Source organism: Pyxicephalus adspersus, chromosome 1 (assembly GCF_032062135.1).
Source record: "Pyxicephalus adspersus chromosome 1, UCB_Pads_2.0, whole genome shotgun sequence".
Classification (NCBI taxonomy): Eukaryota; Metazoa; Chordata; class Amphibia; order Anura; family Pyxicephalidae; genus Pyxicephalus; species Pyxicephalus adspersus.
Window position 1 is genome coordinate 118,192,368 of NC_092858.1, and position 19,171 is coordinate 118,211,538.

A 19,171-nucleotide genomic window follows, 5' to 3' on the forward strand; every position below is an offset into this window, starting at 1 on the left:
TGTTTATTGAATTTACAAATACAATAGACCCTGCTTTCTCTCTTTATTCTTATTTTTCATTCATCAAACAAGGTTTGGCACTCAGTCCTATAAATATCTTTATCATATGACAACCACTACTGACACTCTTAAACACTTGAATAATAGGAATACATAACATGAACACCAGTCAGATACAAAAATTGGATAAGGGAGGGGCAATACCAGGTATTTATGCAAAATATTGAGATTAAGACAGTCAAAGTAAACATATCCTTGTATACAGTTGCAAGGTCAATACAATAACAATTCCCGATTGGAGCTTGTGTCAGCTCATGAGCATGTTAGCTTAACATGACAGGGTATAGACTATTAGGGAAGGAAGCTTAGGACCTAGTGTCAATATCGAACCCTGGCAGTAATATGGTTTATGTGATTACTATATGAATACAAGTAATGGTTCAGTTGGCAATTGCCACCAAGCTGTTGGAAAGATAGAGTGCTGTGTCAGGGATGGGCATACAGATTGAGGGAAGGTTATGGGGGCAGGACAGAGATAGCAAGAAAACAATGGCAGGGCAACTGGGTAGTGGGGGTAATTGTCCCTATACAATAGCTTTAGATGACCTTAAATGTACAACATGGGGTCTGAGCATCTAACTTGACAGGTTATGTCGAGCCAAGATGGCCACTGTACTCTGTAGCTGTGGTAAATTGAGACCATTAGTACCATGTATTAGAGACTTTCTTGCTTGTCCCTTGGATGGAGGCGGTCCAGTCCTCCATACTATGGATCTCATTATCTCTCTGCATCCACAGGTGTACCAGAGGAGCATCAGGTTTCCTCCAGTATGCAGATATGCATGGGTTTGCAGCCACAAATTCCCATATCGCTGGAAAAGCTAGGTATTAAGTATCAAGGTGTTCATCTAACACCTACATACCAGTCTCTCTAAGAAGCCAATTATCCCCATCATTTCAGTACATCAGGGTGCTATTGACTAGGTGGCACCCACTCCGCCTATCTTTTTTCAGACGTACTGCTCTCATTAAAATGTCTATTTTACCGAAATTGCTCTAATTATTTGAAACCCTGTAAGCAAATATCCCACGCACAGTGCTGGGATACATACAGGTGGAAGATATGAATTTTTTATGGGGCTACAAACACCACTGTCCCTCCAAATCACTAATGTGTTCTTTGAAAAACAGAGAAGGCTTGGGAGTCCCAGATATTCTTAAATATTTTTTGGCCTCTCATCTCTGCCAGTTAGCCTCATGGGCCACCCTACGTGCATACAACAGGTGGACGGAAGTTGAAAAACTATGGATTGCTCTGGTACACCCCAATTCTATGTTGTGGGGGTAGGCCTCCCATTCTATACCAAACTCTGTCCTATTAGGACCTGTGCAATTTACTTAACGCATATGGTTACTTTGTAAAGATAAATATCATCTTCTCCTAAATTCCTATTAACCTAATTTATAAGTAAACCTCAAATCCTGCGTATAGCCTGTCACAACATAGGATACAACCAGGGGTTTATAAACTGACTTTTTGCTTTTGTCATGCATCCAACTCTGGGAGCTACTGCTTTTTGTGGACTTCCAGACTAAATTTGAGTTACCTTCATTTGCCATCTACAATTATCTGCAAATTGGGCAATATGCACAATCTCTTACTAGAAATTTTATTTTCACACCCCCTGCGTTACTTGAGTGAGTTTATGTAGGTGGTCCCTTAAGTAGAGGGTAATCTTGGAGATTTATTGGATATTGCTGAGCCTGCGATACCCTTCATCAAACATGCTTACATGACTAAATAGGAAACCATATTAGGTAGAGAGCTCCCCTGGAACTCTGGCAGGTAATTTGGAGCAAAGCACATACAAGCTTGGTGTGTACTCTATAGTGAAAATGCTTACAAAATTGTTATGCACTAGTACTACACTCCTGATAAGCTTCACACTATATATGCATCCAGTAGCAATCTATGCTGAAGATATGGATCCCAGGTTGGCACACTTTTACATATTTTATTGAATTTTAATGCACTATTGGACTGAGGTAATGGACTTCTCTCCAGAATAGCAGAAAACCCAATAGGACTGGACCCAGTGACCCATCTGCTAAGGATCCCCATAACAAGACTCTCCAAACAGAAAATGGCCCTGTTGGCACATATACTTATGGCAGCTAGATGCCTTATCACAGTACACTGGAAATCAGCGTGCCCACCTTATATTTCTGAACTAAGAACTTGGCGGCGGGGGGGGGGGGGGCTGATGGAACACCTATTTGCTAGACTAGTGCAATCTGAGGAGACATGGCCCCCCTGGGACCAAGTAATATCATTAGGGGTTATATAATACTGACCACCTGCATTCCCCCTACCATTATTGAATGTTAGCTCACTAATGTATGGTTTAATTTTATAATTGTTGTATTGTTTGATTACCGATTGAAATTCATGGCCCTTCTTTTTTCCCCCTTATTCCTCTCTACTATTTACTTTTACCTTTTTTTATCTCTATCCTTGTATATTCTGTTGATTCTTCCATACGGGTATTATAAGATTTTGGTGGATTTCACACAGGACTACGTATTTTGGTGTGTTGTACTCAAACTAAGTGGATAATACACAAATAGATAATGCTGAAGTAGGGGGTCAGACTTTTGAATCTATTGTGTGATGTATTGTTGACTGTACAGCATTAGGCCCGTACCTGAATTGTATATACTTTAATTTGTTCATGCTTGCTACATAGTTGGAAGTTGGCTCATATTGTAATGCCTAAAGTTTTGTTAAACTTGTGTATGTATCCGTATTTTCTTACTGTATATGTAAACATTTACATTAAAAAAAAAACATAAACACTAGAAGGGAAAGCGGGCAGCCCTGTCTGTGCCGTTGGATTTGTGCAGTGGGGAAGAATGTAGGCCATTCACCCATACAGTGGCAGTGGGACGTAAGAAAACGACCCGGATCAATGATAGCATGTGGATCCCCGGACCTCATCGGTGGACAACAGCATGATGGGGATCTGTTTGGACCTTGCATGATATTTCCAGCTCAGCACCCGTGTCGTGTGTGTTCATGGTGGCATGAACTCCATCTGGTCGTAATGGATAGGTTTGTGTATGACTTTGAGCAGCCTGGTTGCTTTGATTTTGGTAAACAGTTTCAAATCTTGATTCAAAAGGGAGATTGGGCAATACCTGGCAAATGAAGAGGGATCCTTGCCCTCTTTGGGTATAACCATGATTGTGGCCCACAGGGAGTCCAGGGAGAACCGACCACTCTCAGTTATAGCATTATAGGCATTTACAAAATGGGAGTTTAGGTTGTCTTGGAATGTCTTAAAATTGGATAGAGGTAGGTCATCAGGGCCCAGGGCCTTACCAGTGGGGGTATTCTGGATGGCCCAACTGAGTTCCTCTGTTGTAATTGGTGCTCCTAATGCTTCTCTTCCTGCAGTAAAGAATGGGCATATGCAAATTATATAGGTAAGCCTTAATGGCCGCCATTATATCCTCTGCCTGGGCAGATAATGAAGGGCATGTGATGGGAAGTCCCCAGAAATCCTGCGGAAAGATTCAACTGTGTCTTTAGTATGAAAGGGTTTCTGGCCTTCATACAAAGGAACTGGCTTTTTGGTCCCAAAACGCATTGGCCAACATGCGGCTACTTTTGTTTCTGTATTCCCTTTATAAAATAAAATACCTCCTACTGTACATACAGCCAAAGTAGCCTTTGCCTTACTAAGACAGAATGTGGAAAAATTTTTACGTAGGGCTCGTAGCTCCCCACCCTTTTCGGGATCCCATATGTTACCAGCCAGATGTTCCTTGGGTGCTAATCTGGCTCGAGAGGTTTTATTTCCTGTTGGCATTGCCTTTTCAGCTTTGCCTCATGCTTGAAAACTATGCCCTATATGACCACTTTATGGGCTTCCCAAACTAGTAAGAGTTCACAGTCGGGCATGTTGTTCATCCAGAAATAATGATTTGGTTTCGAGGAAACATCTGCCACCACCAGTACGTGCTCGAGGAGGGACTCATTCAGGCTCCAATTTCATGATTTGGGCATTGTATGGGAAATTTCAACATATAATTGGCGTATGGCCAATTCAGTCTATGGGTAGCAGAGCCGTGCTGAGATGTAACTGCTGCATGTGACTCTTTTAACATGTTTACTTCCTTTTTAATCTGCATAGGTAGATTTCCAGGAGGACTAATGAATAAAAGATAAAATTGTTTGGCCACAGTAATAATAGACATATTTGGCACAATCTTAAAATAGGAAAAATGTTATACCAACTGTAAAACATGGTGGTAAAATTTTATATTGTACAGGTTTGCTTGGCTGTTTTGTTGCCTTGGTAGCTTGCAATCATCCAATCATCTATGAATTCTGCATAAGATCAAAGTGCAGTGGATAAGTATATGAGACAATCTGTCTCATTGTTGAAGTTGTTCCAATGATTTAACATTGATTGCTAAAATAATCCAAAACATACTAGGAAATTAGGTACTTTCATAATGTTAAGGCTGAGTGTTATATGTAGTGTTATGTGTATTATGTATAGGCTATCATGTATTATCATTTAGTGAAAATCAATATTGCATTTAAACCTTTAGCCACTGAATTTTATGTTAATTGCAAACCCACAACAATGGTGGTAGAAAAACCCTGGCCCTAAAGTTAGTGTAGAGTCGGCAGCATTTCTGTTGCTCCAAATTTCAATAACCTCATCATCAAGCCCTTATTGTATAAAAGTCTGCAATCTAGTTACTGCATTTCTCTGCACACTCATAGGAGACTTTGGTAGACTGTGGGCTATCACGTATCCTGTTCAGTTTCCTAACCATAACTGGAATACCTGGATTGTGCTGTACACCGGGTAGTTGGGGGTCTTTCTGCTCTAGACAGAGCTCAGATTGCTAGGGGAGAATATATTTATTCTCTTTCAGCAAAGCACATCTCCTATTTGCTAAGGTAACTATGGCAAGCAGGCAAAACGTTTCAATTTGGAAGTTTATAGATAAGCCAACCCTCTCACAGCTTCTACCGAGTTGGATGATAACCACGTGATGTAGAAAAACCCTTGGAGAACTTAAATGTGCTGTAGGGCGTGGGTACTGGTGTATTGAAAAAGTGCAACCCAGCTCTGAAATAATCCATGCATAGTGGTTATATTTAACAACAGCACATTACTATAGTTGATGAGCATGGACCTTAAGAAGTAATGAGCCTAAATTTGAATCTGTATTAGAATTACATTCACAAAGAAGGAGACTACAATGCACTTCACATAGAGCACGTTTACTGTTATGAGTTGTTGTTATGTACATTAACATGTACAGGAGTATGAGTGGCATTTAATTGGAATGTTTGTTGGCTAGAATTGTGCATTTTTTCCACATTACAAGGCATTTTTCTTACATAATTGCAGCCAAACAAAATAAAAGGGACGTTCTTTTGGATTTGGTCTTGCTCTTACCAGATACCATAATAAAACATTTATGACTAGGACCAAAAGTGACAACCACATTTTAAAAGCTAAGTTTGTAATCAATAAAACATTTAAAGAAAAACCTAAAAATCTAAGGTTTAAAAAACCTAAAAATCTAAGGTTTAAAAAACGTTAACATCTTCTGCTTTTTCCTTTATTTCATTTGTAGATAGCTTTGCACTAGAATCTTATTTTTAGTGCCATCACACATTGATTACGAATTTTTAAAGATAAACCACGGTATAATGTACAAAAAAATAGCAGGGAACAATCAAATAAAGAATCAGTGTCGGTTTCTGAAAGAAAGGTCATGTTTAATTAACATGATTAGCTTTAAATTGGAGTCATTTTCAAATCTGGATAGTGAAAATGCTGTGACCTAATTACATTTTGTAGAAACATAATATATTGCTATCCTGGGACAATAATTAGGGATTCAAAGAGCAAGGGGGGGGGGGGGGTTGTGTTTTAATACCTAAAAACAAGTTAGACATGGGCTAAAATGACAGTATATGGTATGTAGCACAAGGGTAAGTTTCAGGCTAAGATAAACCTTGAAAATTACTTAATGTCCACAATGCCTTCATGCTATCTCTGTTTATAAAATGGGCACTGGAACATACAAATACATGTGTCCTAGAACACAGTTGCCTTTAGTTTACTCAGTCAGTGGGTTCACTTTTACTTGTGCATCTTCACTGGTTGTTAAGCAAGAGATGCTGGCTAAAAGGGTATTAGATGTGAATGCAGTGGCCAACGGACACCAGAGGACCCTGCTCCAGGCCATATGTAGGTGTTTAAAACTAGCAATAAATTCTTAAAAAGCAGTGCAGGATTGTTGAAGCCATGAAGCTTTTTTGTTATAACCTCTGCTTTAAGCTTCACCACTGTGACCCAATTGTCCACCCATCAAAATATCATTTTGGCTAAGAATAGGGTGTGACAAAGTCTCCAGACTAAGGCTTCAGGGACACTTCAGAACCTGAAACCAAAAAACAGCTGATTTTCAGTAAATCCTATTTAAAAGCACTTTCATCTCATAATTAACTTAGCGTTATACATTTAAGGAGCACTTAGCAAAGAAGTTAGGGGAAGTGGCATCCTAATTTTTCCAGTAAATAATATACATTCTGTCTGGCATTCATTCACTGAACAGGAAATCTGCATTTACTTTAGACCATTTAGCATGATAAAGGGGTTTAGACATTATTAAAGGCTTTATTATTTATAATGTTATTCTCAACAAATAGATTGCACTTTAAATGCATTTATATTTGTATTTTACAGAGACATAATATTTTCACACTATTTAAAAAAACAGTAGCATGCACGCATGAGTGGATGAAAATAGACTCATTTATTTTCAACATCTTTTTTTGTGCCACTGCTACATCTTTTTAATTTACCAACAGTAATTATTTTTGCAGCATTATATATATTTATTAATTGGCATTTTTTTTCTTCTGGTAAAACCCATTTTTTTTTAATTAAAATATTCATTTTGTGTAAAGGGGCAAGAATAGGCGCCACTGCCAACCTTGTTTTTACTGTTTGAAACTTTTGGGAAAATATACCCTTACTTCTGATAAGGGCAAGAAGCATAGGACATTTCTCCAAAGGAGACATTAGAAAAACTGATTTTTTTAGGGAAGTTACTAAGGGTTCGAACTTCTGACAATGTTTTTGTTGCTGTTAATGCTTTCCTTTCCCTATGAATCTAGCACCAGTAGTCACATGAATCAATTTCCCACATAAGAAAAATCTAATTGTTCATTAGATAAATTACTCCACAAAACTCCAATTATTCTTATAAATATTCTCCCCCACAACATTATCATTCATCAAATAAAACGTCTTCCAACATCAGGAAAAAATCATTTAATAAATGCTCTTTCAATGTCAGGCAAAAAATATCACTCTGCAAATAAATTCCACAAAGCGTTGTCATTAGTCAGAAAAATCATTTTCCTACATAAAACAAAACATTGCTGTTTACCAGAAAACATTCTCCTCCCACAATAGGCAAACATTTTTGTTCATTAAATAATTTGTCTAATGAATGATGATGTTTGACTTAGGAGGAGAATTTATTTATTCAGTTAGGATTTTTCACTGATGTTGGAAGACAAACTTACTTCCAGTAAGCATCAGATAAATTGTCTCTCACATTAGAAAAAACATCATCATTCCCTTAATAAATCCTACATCAGGCCTTTATTAGACAAACATGGAATTTTCTGATGGGGAAAAGAATATTTGTAATAAATGATGATAAGTGTGATAATATATAAGATTTAGTCAATTATGGGACCATGTTTAAATGGGAAATGTGATTTGTCAAACTTACATTAGTTGTAGAGCTGGGCTGTATTAACATGCAATAGGTTGATTTACCCGGGAGTTCAAGCCATTCATTTAGCAAAGTGAACCATTACTTTTCAATAGTTACATTCATTAAAGTATTGTATACATGTGTAAAAAAGTTGTATTACAGTTAGAAAATATAGCAATGCTAATACAATTGGCTACAGATAGGAAGGCATATACAACAATTAGGAAACAGTCAACTTTGAAGGAATGCTGTGTCTTAGATGAGTGGTCTGAAAAGAAAATGTTTGTTACATTGTTGATCATTGGGAGGAAGATTCCCCCTTGGTTTAGTGGTCTTTGTGAAATTGCTGAAGCACAATAAACCAACCTGGCAACCTTAACAATACTATACTTTTCAAATAAAGACAAACCTGTTTACTTACTTATTTTTTCTGCTGCCTACACTACACACATTCTTAGAAATTTTGTGCATGGAATCCAACACTTCTGCAAATGTCGATCTCCCTGGTCTCTCACAGCTCCTAATAGCTATTTCTAAATATCTCCATGTCATTACAAGAGAGAGTAGTGACCTTGGAGATTGATCAAGGTGAATGACACTCCTGGATGGATGTGTTAGTTTCATTGCACATTTCAAAAGAAAAAAAATCACGTTTAAGTGTGTTTTTCAAGTGCTTTGGATTTCCAGGAGGCTTCTAGATGAAAAAGGACCAAATGCTTCAAAGTATATTTCTTCCTATCTGCTGTTGTCTGGGCATGCTTTGCTAGAATATCAGTGCCACCAAGTCCAACGCTTCTATGTTAATATTCATGGTGACAACATTTTTAAGTCTACACAGACTGTTTTCCCCATGCTTAAAATTCCCATTCAATCTTTTGGGCCAGTCCTCACCAGAGTGTTTTCTTGACTGGCTGTAAAGAAAACACATCCTGCAGCATTTAGTAAGTTTTAAAAAGTCCATAAACGCCCAAATGTGCCTCCCAAATGTTTCAAAAGCCTTCCAAATGCCAAAAATTACATATAAATGCTTTTAGGGAGTGTTTTCCCCCATTGTAACTCTTCACTGCCACTTTTCTAAATGTAAAATGTCTTTATGAACACTGAAAAACTCATTCAATAGTTGTATAGTCTTTTTTAAGTGCTTAGAATTAAAGTCATAGACTTATCAAGGGCTGTCAGAAGCTTTACAAACAATTTGGCACAGTTTTGGATCATTTGCTTCTAACTAATCTTTGGAGAGTGGTTCCATTGACTTCAAAAATATTTCTGTTTTACAAAAAGACATTCTCTTTTTGTAATGATATTTGTTTAGAACCACATTGCATATTTAGATTATAAATAAGATCATGGATTCCATTCACCATAAATATTTAGAATATAAATAAGATAATGAATTCCATTCATCATAAATATTTAGAATATAAATAGGATCATGGATTGCATTGATTAGTGAAAATATTACAGTTTTCACATACACTTTGTATTTTTTTTAGTAATGATTTGGTGTATATTTGCTAACTAAGTTTGTGAAGGATAACTTGTTGTTTGTAGCATTTACTCAGGAAAGAATCTCTTTGTAGCTGCATAATTAACCAAAGTCAAATGAAGGATGAAGATATATTTGAATTTACAGTATTAATTTAGGTAGCAATCCCATCCAGAGGATTTATTTAATTTAAGAAACTGAATTACCTGAATTACCATGGCGTGAAAGGCAAATTTAACGCTTCCATTTGTTGTTTAGTGAGTTTAAGGCTATTTATTGACTGAGGAAATAGACATATCAGTTCTAATGAGGGCTGATATGTTTTAAAAGCATCTTTTAGGTTATAAACTGAACTTTAAAAAGTACTAACTTCAAATTAGTTTTTTTTCATTAGGGCCAAGGTGTAACATATAAGCATATGTATGTATACCATTCTAAATGTAATTTGTTAAGCTTTCAAGCACATCTCTAATTGGATAAACACAGTTATCCTTAAGCTAGGTACACACGTGCAATAATTGTCCTTAGAAAACGAACGTCTAACGATTATGCACGGTTATTTTGAACGATTGTATTGTGCACAATTCTGTGTTCAAATATAATCCACCAATAATGTACACACGCTAGATACGATCCTTTGAACGATACAAGAAGTGACATGTAAAGGAGAAAGTGTACTGCAGAACCATCCACGATCACTGAACAACTGTACACACAATAGATAGGGAACGATCGTCATCCAATCAGATCCGTTGGGATGGTCGTTCATTTCCAGCAACATTCCTCGTTCATCTGCATCGTTGTGCAGTTTTTGGTTAATGATTATCGGACGAATGGTCGTTAGTAGTTTGTTTCCAATGATAATTGTTGCACGTGTGTTTGCAGCCTTAGGTAAATGATTTACATAGAAAAAAGTTTGTAAAATTATGTTTGTGTTTAGGTGTCAGCTTCCAGTATGCCAATTACACAAGCAGGAAATTTCTGGGGCATTCTGTAATAAAACGATATGCCACCACTAACCTAACAAACATCATTCTTTACAGGAAACTACAGTAGCTGCAGACTGATAAAATGAAAAAAACAAAACAAAACAAATAACATTACAATATGAAATGATACGTATAGCAACTATATGTTTTAAAATAAATTAATTAGTTAAGAATAGACCAACCCTGTTATCTTGAAAATAACATAATATTTACTTGCCTTTGTTTAAATTTAGTCATTAAGAGGAACTTTCATTAAAAAATTACATTTACCTTAACATTTAAAGAGCTCTTGATCCCTCCACAATCCAGTCAGTCCTGGGCTGTCCCGGATTTTTTCTCCTTTCCAGTAGGGTGGAACCAGTGGGCACCACCATCTTCTTCTGTCCTCTTCTGCCTTCTGTTCACATCACCCTCTCTCTCGCACTGCACAGGTACTAGATTGGTGTTTTCCCCCTGAAATGTAAAGTTTCCCCCTGAAATGTAAAAAAAGCTTTTTTTTGCACTCCTTCTGCACATGACTGATATTGGGCATGTGCAGAAGGAGCATCCTGAAGCCCCCTGGGATATATGACGTATGAATTCTCGGAGACTCTGGGTTTCTGATCAGACTTTACCACTGTGGCAGTAAAGACAGAAGGGGAGGGGTCCTCCCCAAATAAGTAAAAAATTATTCAAAAAAACATTTTTTATTATGTAAATAGGTTAGATACCGCTTTATATAATGTTAAAAATTTCATTATAGATCTGTTTCAAGATGCTTTTAAAGTAGAACTTTGGCGTTCCATTAAAATTTAGAAATTATATACAGTTTTTTCCTAATGTCCTTAAAAAGCCCCATACATATTTATTGACTCTGCCAGTAAAGTACACCAATTGTAGTGTTTTAGAACACACATAAAGTATTGTTCACACTGTGGGTTTGAAGTAATAAAGCTCTCCAAGACTGGGTGAATCTGAGTGATCCAGAAAACCTGAAATAGATTTCCTAAACTAATTTGCTATTTTTTGTCAAATGTTTTTAATCCTGGACTAGATCTATTCCAGGTTTGCAGGATTACCAGATTGTCCAATGATAGTTTACCTTCTCTTAGCTTTAGTAAATCATACCCTATGTGTTGTACTGTAGTGCAGTACCCTGTGCCTCACATAGTGTTTGATAAAAACATCAGACATTGCATAAAAACATTGCATAAAAACAGTGTTTGGTGTTTTCTCTGTATGCAATGCAGTGCAGTATGTTGTTAAAATTGCATTTCTGTCTGTTTTTATGTACTGCTAGATTTGGCCTCACTTTTAGTCCTGGTCATCAGGACAAATAGAGAGAATTAATCAGTGAATCAGTTTTTTCCTAGGTGATGAGCAATCACAATGACGGCTTTGTTCCACATAAAGATGGTAATTCTGTTACTTCTCAGTATTCCTTTCCACAGCAAAGTGTTGTGTAAAATGTATGCTTGGTGCAGTTTCATCATGAATCATTTAACATTGAATGCCCTTCCATAAAACCAGTCTGCTGCTCCACTGCACATGGTTTTACATTTCTGTAGTAGGGCGTTCAGTACAATATCAACAATACAAGGATATTTGGATGGTTTTGGTGATCTATAAAGACATCATGAACAAATAAACCTTATCATTTAGTGATCTGAAAATGCAGCATACAATTTAAAATTTATAACTATAATAAGGCAAGAAAGGTTGCGATTTGTGGTGTGGTATTAGGTGAATTTTCTCAATGTCCATTTCTGTGACAGCTCAGTTAAAGTACTGCCTATCCCCCAACGGCAAATAAAAATTAACTTTCATTGAATCAATACCTTGTTTTGATTAGAAGGATTGTGTACAACATAAAATGTTCAGTTCCAATCATATTATTTCACTGTGAACTACAATCAAAAGATAGAAATATAAAGACAGTGGAGAAGCAGCAGTTGCAGGAATACACCATGACTATTCTGGAGTAGCTTCAAGCTAGGTCCCTGTTGTCATTACGGAGACCCGTCAGGCCTCTCTGATTACCTATTTTAAATAGGTGGGGTCCGTGAGAGACTATACATTGTACAGCTCCCCATGGATGGCTAGTAGTAGACAGTAGATACATCCCTGTTTTGGTTGTACCCCAAGGGGTACAAAACAAGTAAACAATCCCAGGGGAGGCGCCTGGACTGCCAAAGCATTTTATACAGGAAGTGTTGGCTGATGTGTGCGATGTGTTAGGTGCCAGTGTACCTGCTTGAGAGCCTGGAGTTCACCTGCTCGCTCAGCAAGCACATGTGTTTGGCCTACCTGAAGACTTAGGCTACGTACACACGTCAGATTTTTATCGCCCGATAATCGGCATCGGCCAAATATCGGGCGAAAATCTGCCGTGTGTACAGTCGGTGTCGTCCATCGTCCGAACGACCGACCTGCCGGATCCACGGACGATGGACGACGGCCGATCCTAATGAAAGGGAAGGGGGAGAGTGCGCAGCAGGGTGCCGCTCCGTCGCTCTCCTCCTCCCCTCTCCATAGAGCATGAACGGTGCTGTATGTACAGCACCGTTCATGCATCGTGCAGTCCCTTGTCGTTGGAAAGGATCGTGAAAGATCCTTTCCAACTACAAAAATTGCAGGTGTGTACGCAGCTTAAGAGCCTGAAGGTTGTGATGATCACCCACACAGCCGTCATCCTGCACAGAGATTTTCCAGCCCACTCAGCAACAGTCCAAGCACCCGCAGGCTGAGAAGGGTCGTCATGGGCAAGGTTAACCAATCTGTTAACCCTTGCCAAACACACACTTACAGGTGGACTGCCACCACATGCTTAGACGTAAGCACGCACCATTGCCAACCTCTTTTAGTACTGTCTGTCTCACCTACTACCAACCCAGACAGGGATGGGTCAGCGTTCAATGTTTATAGTAGTGTTCAGTAGAAAGGGTTACACTATTTCTACAGCTTACACTTTTTATAGTGTTTAAAAGGTAAAAAAAGCCTTGGTCTAGATTGTTGATACAAAGTTAATTTAGTATTTAGCAACATTGTGGTATGTGTAAGAGTCCCCCCATCCCAATAGACTAGATGGCTTTTTCTATGCCAATACACAGAAGAGGGACTAGTAGGACCATCCAATGACAGCAAACTGTGGGGCTCTGAGAGGGTTCATGTAGTTTATGTAGATCTTTAGACACACCTGGGATGCTCTTATTTTAGCCAGATCCATAATTCCATGTTATGGTTTTATGAACTGCCAACCAACTGATTATTAGTTAGCACAAATTTGGAGTTCAATGAGACCAAACTAAACAATTCTGGGACCTGTGGTTCACAAAAATGGGTTGAAGGGGGTTTCCAAGCTTCCTGAGGCCTAGGAGACTAGTTCTTGGTCTTAAAATGCTCAAAAAAATTATCTGGCTATGAATAAACAACCTACTACTTCATATGAAGTTGTGTTATGTAAATATGACAAATATTATTATATGTGTTCCTGAATACAGCTCAGATAAGTCAACGCCACTTTACTACCCTTATCTGCCAGATCCTTTTTTACGACACCTGGTCACAAAAAGTCCCTACTTTTACAACCTGTGTTATAAAATAGTGGATCTGGAAGGATGTACTGGTGGGTTATCTGATGCCAGGGAGGGATATCTGATGAAGGAAAATTTATGTTCCTGTGTCCACTTTTAGACAAAGACCCTAAAGAGGGACTCTAGCCTCCACTGTGGTACTTTTATGTGTAAATCTGACATTAGTGCACTCCCCAATATCACACTGGTCATTGCCAGCTTATTGCCTTAAAACCACTATCCATGTCTTTATTTTTGTATATTTCACAAAATTAACTGGCTTTTGAACTCTTTGTATTGACTTCATGCAATCAATTCATATTCTTTGTAATATTACAAGATAAACAAGAAAATAGTATCCCCGTACACATGTGCTTAATATGTCATTGATGCAGAAGAAACTACACATTATAACCAACAGTACTGTATAATGCTGGCACCCATAAAATCAAATATTTGTTCTAGTTTTAGATAATATTGTTACCTGGAACATGCTGGAATCAGTCTACCTTTTAATTTGCAAACAACAGAAAATGACAGACTGATTTTTGTAAAGGTAACACAAAGGCCTCTTAGTCATAGTATTTTCTTCCTCCAGAGCTTTGTTTAATAATGATGTATTAGATTCAGCTCACTTTTCTCACTGCAATGCTTTGAAAAGTTTTATTAAACAGCATTGATTTAGTTGGTAGAGCCCATTCTTGTGCTGCTAGTGGGATTTCATAAAAAAACTTCCACAGATACAGAGCATTTGGATGTCACTAATATCTTTTTCAGGAGCATTGTTAATATTGTACATTGCAACTTTCTGCAAATGTAAAACACTAATTACTTGTGATCTAATCAAACAACTATATTTTCTCTTCATTGTTAAATGCAATGCTGTTGTACATTTCATCTAGGTGATCTGTGATTTTTTTCTCAACATTTTAGTTTGGCCCCTATAACACCTTTATTGATTTTCGGACATCCAGTGGTCCATGTTATCCTTAGCAATAGCCAATCAGCAAAAAATAAATAAAAAATAATAAAAGGCCCCACACTACTAATAAAACAAGCTACTAACTGGACCCTAACCCTATTTATATATTACCTAAAGGTTTCCTTTAAAGTGGAACTTCTATTCCTTTGCTATAAAAAATGCTTCATCTTTATTGTTGGTTTAAATTCCAAAAATATACTCATCCACCCAAAAAATCCCAAGATGTTCTGCCACAATCTTCCACTCTGCAATTGTTTGCTTTGATTTCACACTGCCTTCTTCCTTTTTTATATGAAGAATCAGTTGAGTCTGCCAGGTTCCTGAATCCAGCTCCCTGATGACATGGGTCCACATCTCTTGCTTTGTATAGCAGACTTGATGCCTCTTATAAATTATAATGTAGATATCCCAGCAGGCAACAGGAGAAGGTTCATTTTCATTCTTGGTTAGAAGGGGATGCAGGGTTAGGGTGTCCTAGAAAAAAAAAAGAAGAAAACGGTTTATAAAGATACAAAGTAACAAAAAGCAAAAACAAACAAACAAAAAAAGAACAGTAGATTAGCATAACACCCAACACCTTCCACCTAAAAAAGGTCAACCTATTATATGCGGCTAGCCTTACTCTAATACTAAATGAAACTTACAATAAAGATATGTGTGGGATAGAAACATTTGAAAACATGATTTATTTCTCTTGGACTTCTGCCCACAGGATTTGAGTGAAGTTGGTGTTACTCTCCTTTTGGCCCAAATCTCACTGAGGGGACAATCCTGCACTGTAATACTCATTAGGCAATATTTACTGTGCCACCTGAGTAGTTGGGAAGGTAAACATGAGCTGGTTGTTAAAGGACACTTTGGTCGGAATACCTTAACAAGTGACTTCAAAATAATGTTTATCTTTTCAAGAGCTTTGAAGTTAGCTCAACTTTTTGCGAAAATTGTCATGAATTGCCCCTGACAACCACTGAGTCATTAGCTGATGTTTACAAGGATGTTCACCTTACCATTCTCTTTTTGAAGTTTGTCTTTTCATATTTCTATTACAGCTCTTTTTTGAGCATATTCTCTAGTTTATTCTCTGGCATCACCCTATCCAAACCATACTTGTCACAACCCTCCCCTGCCCACACAGGTGCTGCCATACTCTCCCAACAATTTTCCTGCAGATATTGGCTACTGTCATACCTTCCAACATAGTCTACCTATCCTTGATGGCCACTATCATACACTTCCTACACACTGTCTGCTCATAATTGCCACTATTATATCCTTTGCACACCTGTTTTGGACATAATAGCCACTGGCATACCTTAAGCACACATTTCTTGCAAATACTGGTCACTGTCATAGCCTCTTAACACCTTTACTACAAATAATGGTCACTGACATACCTCTTACACTCCTCTTTTGTCATTATTGGACACTGTCATCCCATCCTAATACTTTCCCACTGTTATACCCTCCAGAACTCCTTGGCTACATACACTGACCACTGTCATGCCCTGCACTCCCCAACTGCCCATTATCATTTACCCCAAAACTCATGCCCCAAGGATATTGCCCACTCTTCAAAGCCCCTCACCAGCACAAAGAAAACGTTTACCTTTACTACAAAATTGTATACGATGTTAATACTTTTTATTGACTCTCCTGTTTTTACACTTCCTAAAAATAATTTGTTATATCCCCAACTTTTGTGACATTGGCACACTTGCCAATCAACTTACAAATTAAGCTGAGGAGATTTTGTTGCCTCTACTTAGTTCTAAAGCATAAAAAGCTGTTTATCATGCAATTTTACCATGTTGTCATGATTTCTTTACGATGCATCACATTCACCCCGAGCCAAGACTTTAGGATGGCAATGCCTTTTATTTGTCATGGTCTTTATGACAAAGTAACATAGGTGGAATATACTTAAAGATATATAAGAAAATAGTGGGCTGGGGAAAATAAATTAATGGTTGTTTCCTTATTTAAATTATATGTTTTCCAGATGTATGTACGTAAACAGCCATTTTCTTGTATTACACGTTCTTAGCCTGAAAACCAGTTTGTCAGTAATGCTTTCAGGGGAAGCGGTAGATTTTTATTGTGGAGACTCATTAGAACGAATTGCTTTTCACTGAACACGGATGAGTATCAGCTGATAAATCTGAAAAATCCTTCATGCCTGGGGTTTTATTGTGATGTTCATTTTACATCTTGGCTTGTGCTGTACCCCAGAAGCCTATAACAATGTCCTGTGTTCCCTTAAGCTCTTTTAGCATTTCTTTGTATATGAGCCATCATCTTTTGTATGATCATTTCTCTTCCTTGCAGGCGAGCATTCAGCCAGGCATTGGGCCAGTGCTGTAACGGACAAAGCTTTACCCCTGGGCAAAGAAGCGGATTTAATTGCTACAGGCAAAGCAGATAGCATTTACTTTATACATCCATATCATTACATTTAAAAGTCCCATTTGTTTTTGATTTTAGCTTACCATCAATAGATCTAGAAGGCAGAAACCCTATAAATGTAACTAGGATAATAGAATAATCCCCTACAATACTTTTAACTACATATATATTGCCTGTTTTTTTATTTTCCTGATGTCAGCAAGAATAAACCTGTGGTTATCCCTCTACACTAGAGTGACTGAACTAAGAAAGATTAGGGGTCAGAGGCACATTAGACTTGTGTACTATCCAAAATAAATAGCAAAAGAAAAATACTGATTTAGAATTTATGTGCACCTCACTGCTTTTAATTAAGTGGCTATAAGCAAATGCAAACGATCTTTAAACTACTTAAAAGCAGGGCATTTTATAAGTCAGTTAACTAGGCACTGGCCTAGAATTCTAACAAACAAAAGCTGTCTTGACATTTCTATTTAACTAATACTGTTATGGAATACTAAAAGTGGACCTTTACTGAGATTATATGTAAGCTACTATTGCTTAACTCTTTCTAAAGAATTCCTAATGCCTGGATGTAAAGCTGATCCTTTGGTGTCTGTATTTTAAAACACTTGAAACAAACTGTGTGACAAATTGTATGACAATTATCTGATCCCCTAAGCTGCACAATCATCAGAATACCAACCAAGTAAACAGAATATTTTTGAAACAGGTTAGCATTGGCAGTTTACATATTCTGTCAGTATAGGACCATTTTGAAATTTTATTGGCCTACTTGAGAAAAAAATGCCTAGCTAATATGCTCAGTTTTATGACTTGCATGCCAATATTCAAGTTGTTTCTAAACCCAGGCCCCTATATTCCATTGCTGCTCCTTTCATTTTCACCAAGTCATATTTCAGGTTCAGATTCATCAGCCAACTTCATTGGTTATGTTGGAATGATGTAATACCTGCATTTGTGCACTGGAGCCTTTTTTATCCTGACACAGAATTGGGCTTTATTGTGCTTTCTATGTTTTAATCAAAAGTATGGCAGTACTGATGAGCAACAAACTTTTGTGTACCTTTATTATTTAAGGAAAATTATATCAGCAATTAGATTATTATGTAAATACTTTGTATGGGAACAAAGCGATGGACAGCATACGTGTTTCATTGGGCAAATATGCAAATACACTACAGATCATTTCCTTTCATCTCTGGATTTAGCCAGCGGATGGTGTAACAAGATAGAAGTATTTGTGGAACTACATGTAAGCCGATGTTTATCTGTCCGGTAATTCCGTGCTGTGCACCATCGCAGTATAAAACACAGATGTTTATTCTGCCCAGGGATGTCATTTGCAGCAGCCAGGAGAACTAAGATAGCATCAGCCCCTGCTTCCCTTTAGCTGTGCAGCTTGATGTATTTTATTGGCATCCCCAGCACCAATCTGTGAGGCTGTGCACAGCTGAAGGGGATTTTAGAGGCAATTAGCTGACTATCATGCACTGCCATTGGCTGCTGGGACTTTATAGCCTCTCTGCTCCCACTCACCAGTGCCTGCTGTAGCGTTGAGTTGGGCTAATCTGTTTTAGAGAGTTTCTTGGCTGAATTACTGTTACTGACCCTGCGAGTTTACGCTGCCTGGACTGACCTATTGCCTGTGACCCTGACTCTGATTGTGTTTTGCCCCTGTGTACTTCGTCTAGTGGACGGATTATCTGTAATGATCTCTGGCTCTGAATTCTGGACTTGTCTATTGGAATTTTCCAATGGTCTCCAGCGAGCCCATCGCCAGACATCATCCTTTGCGCAGTCCTGGGAGCAACCAATTGCTGGGAGACACAACCAGTCTCCGGAGGCACCATGGGGAAGAGGAAAAAAAAGTTGGTGGTACCATGTGATACAACAGGAATAGGTGAGTAGCATATATTTAGTTCTGTTTTAG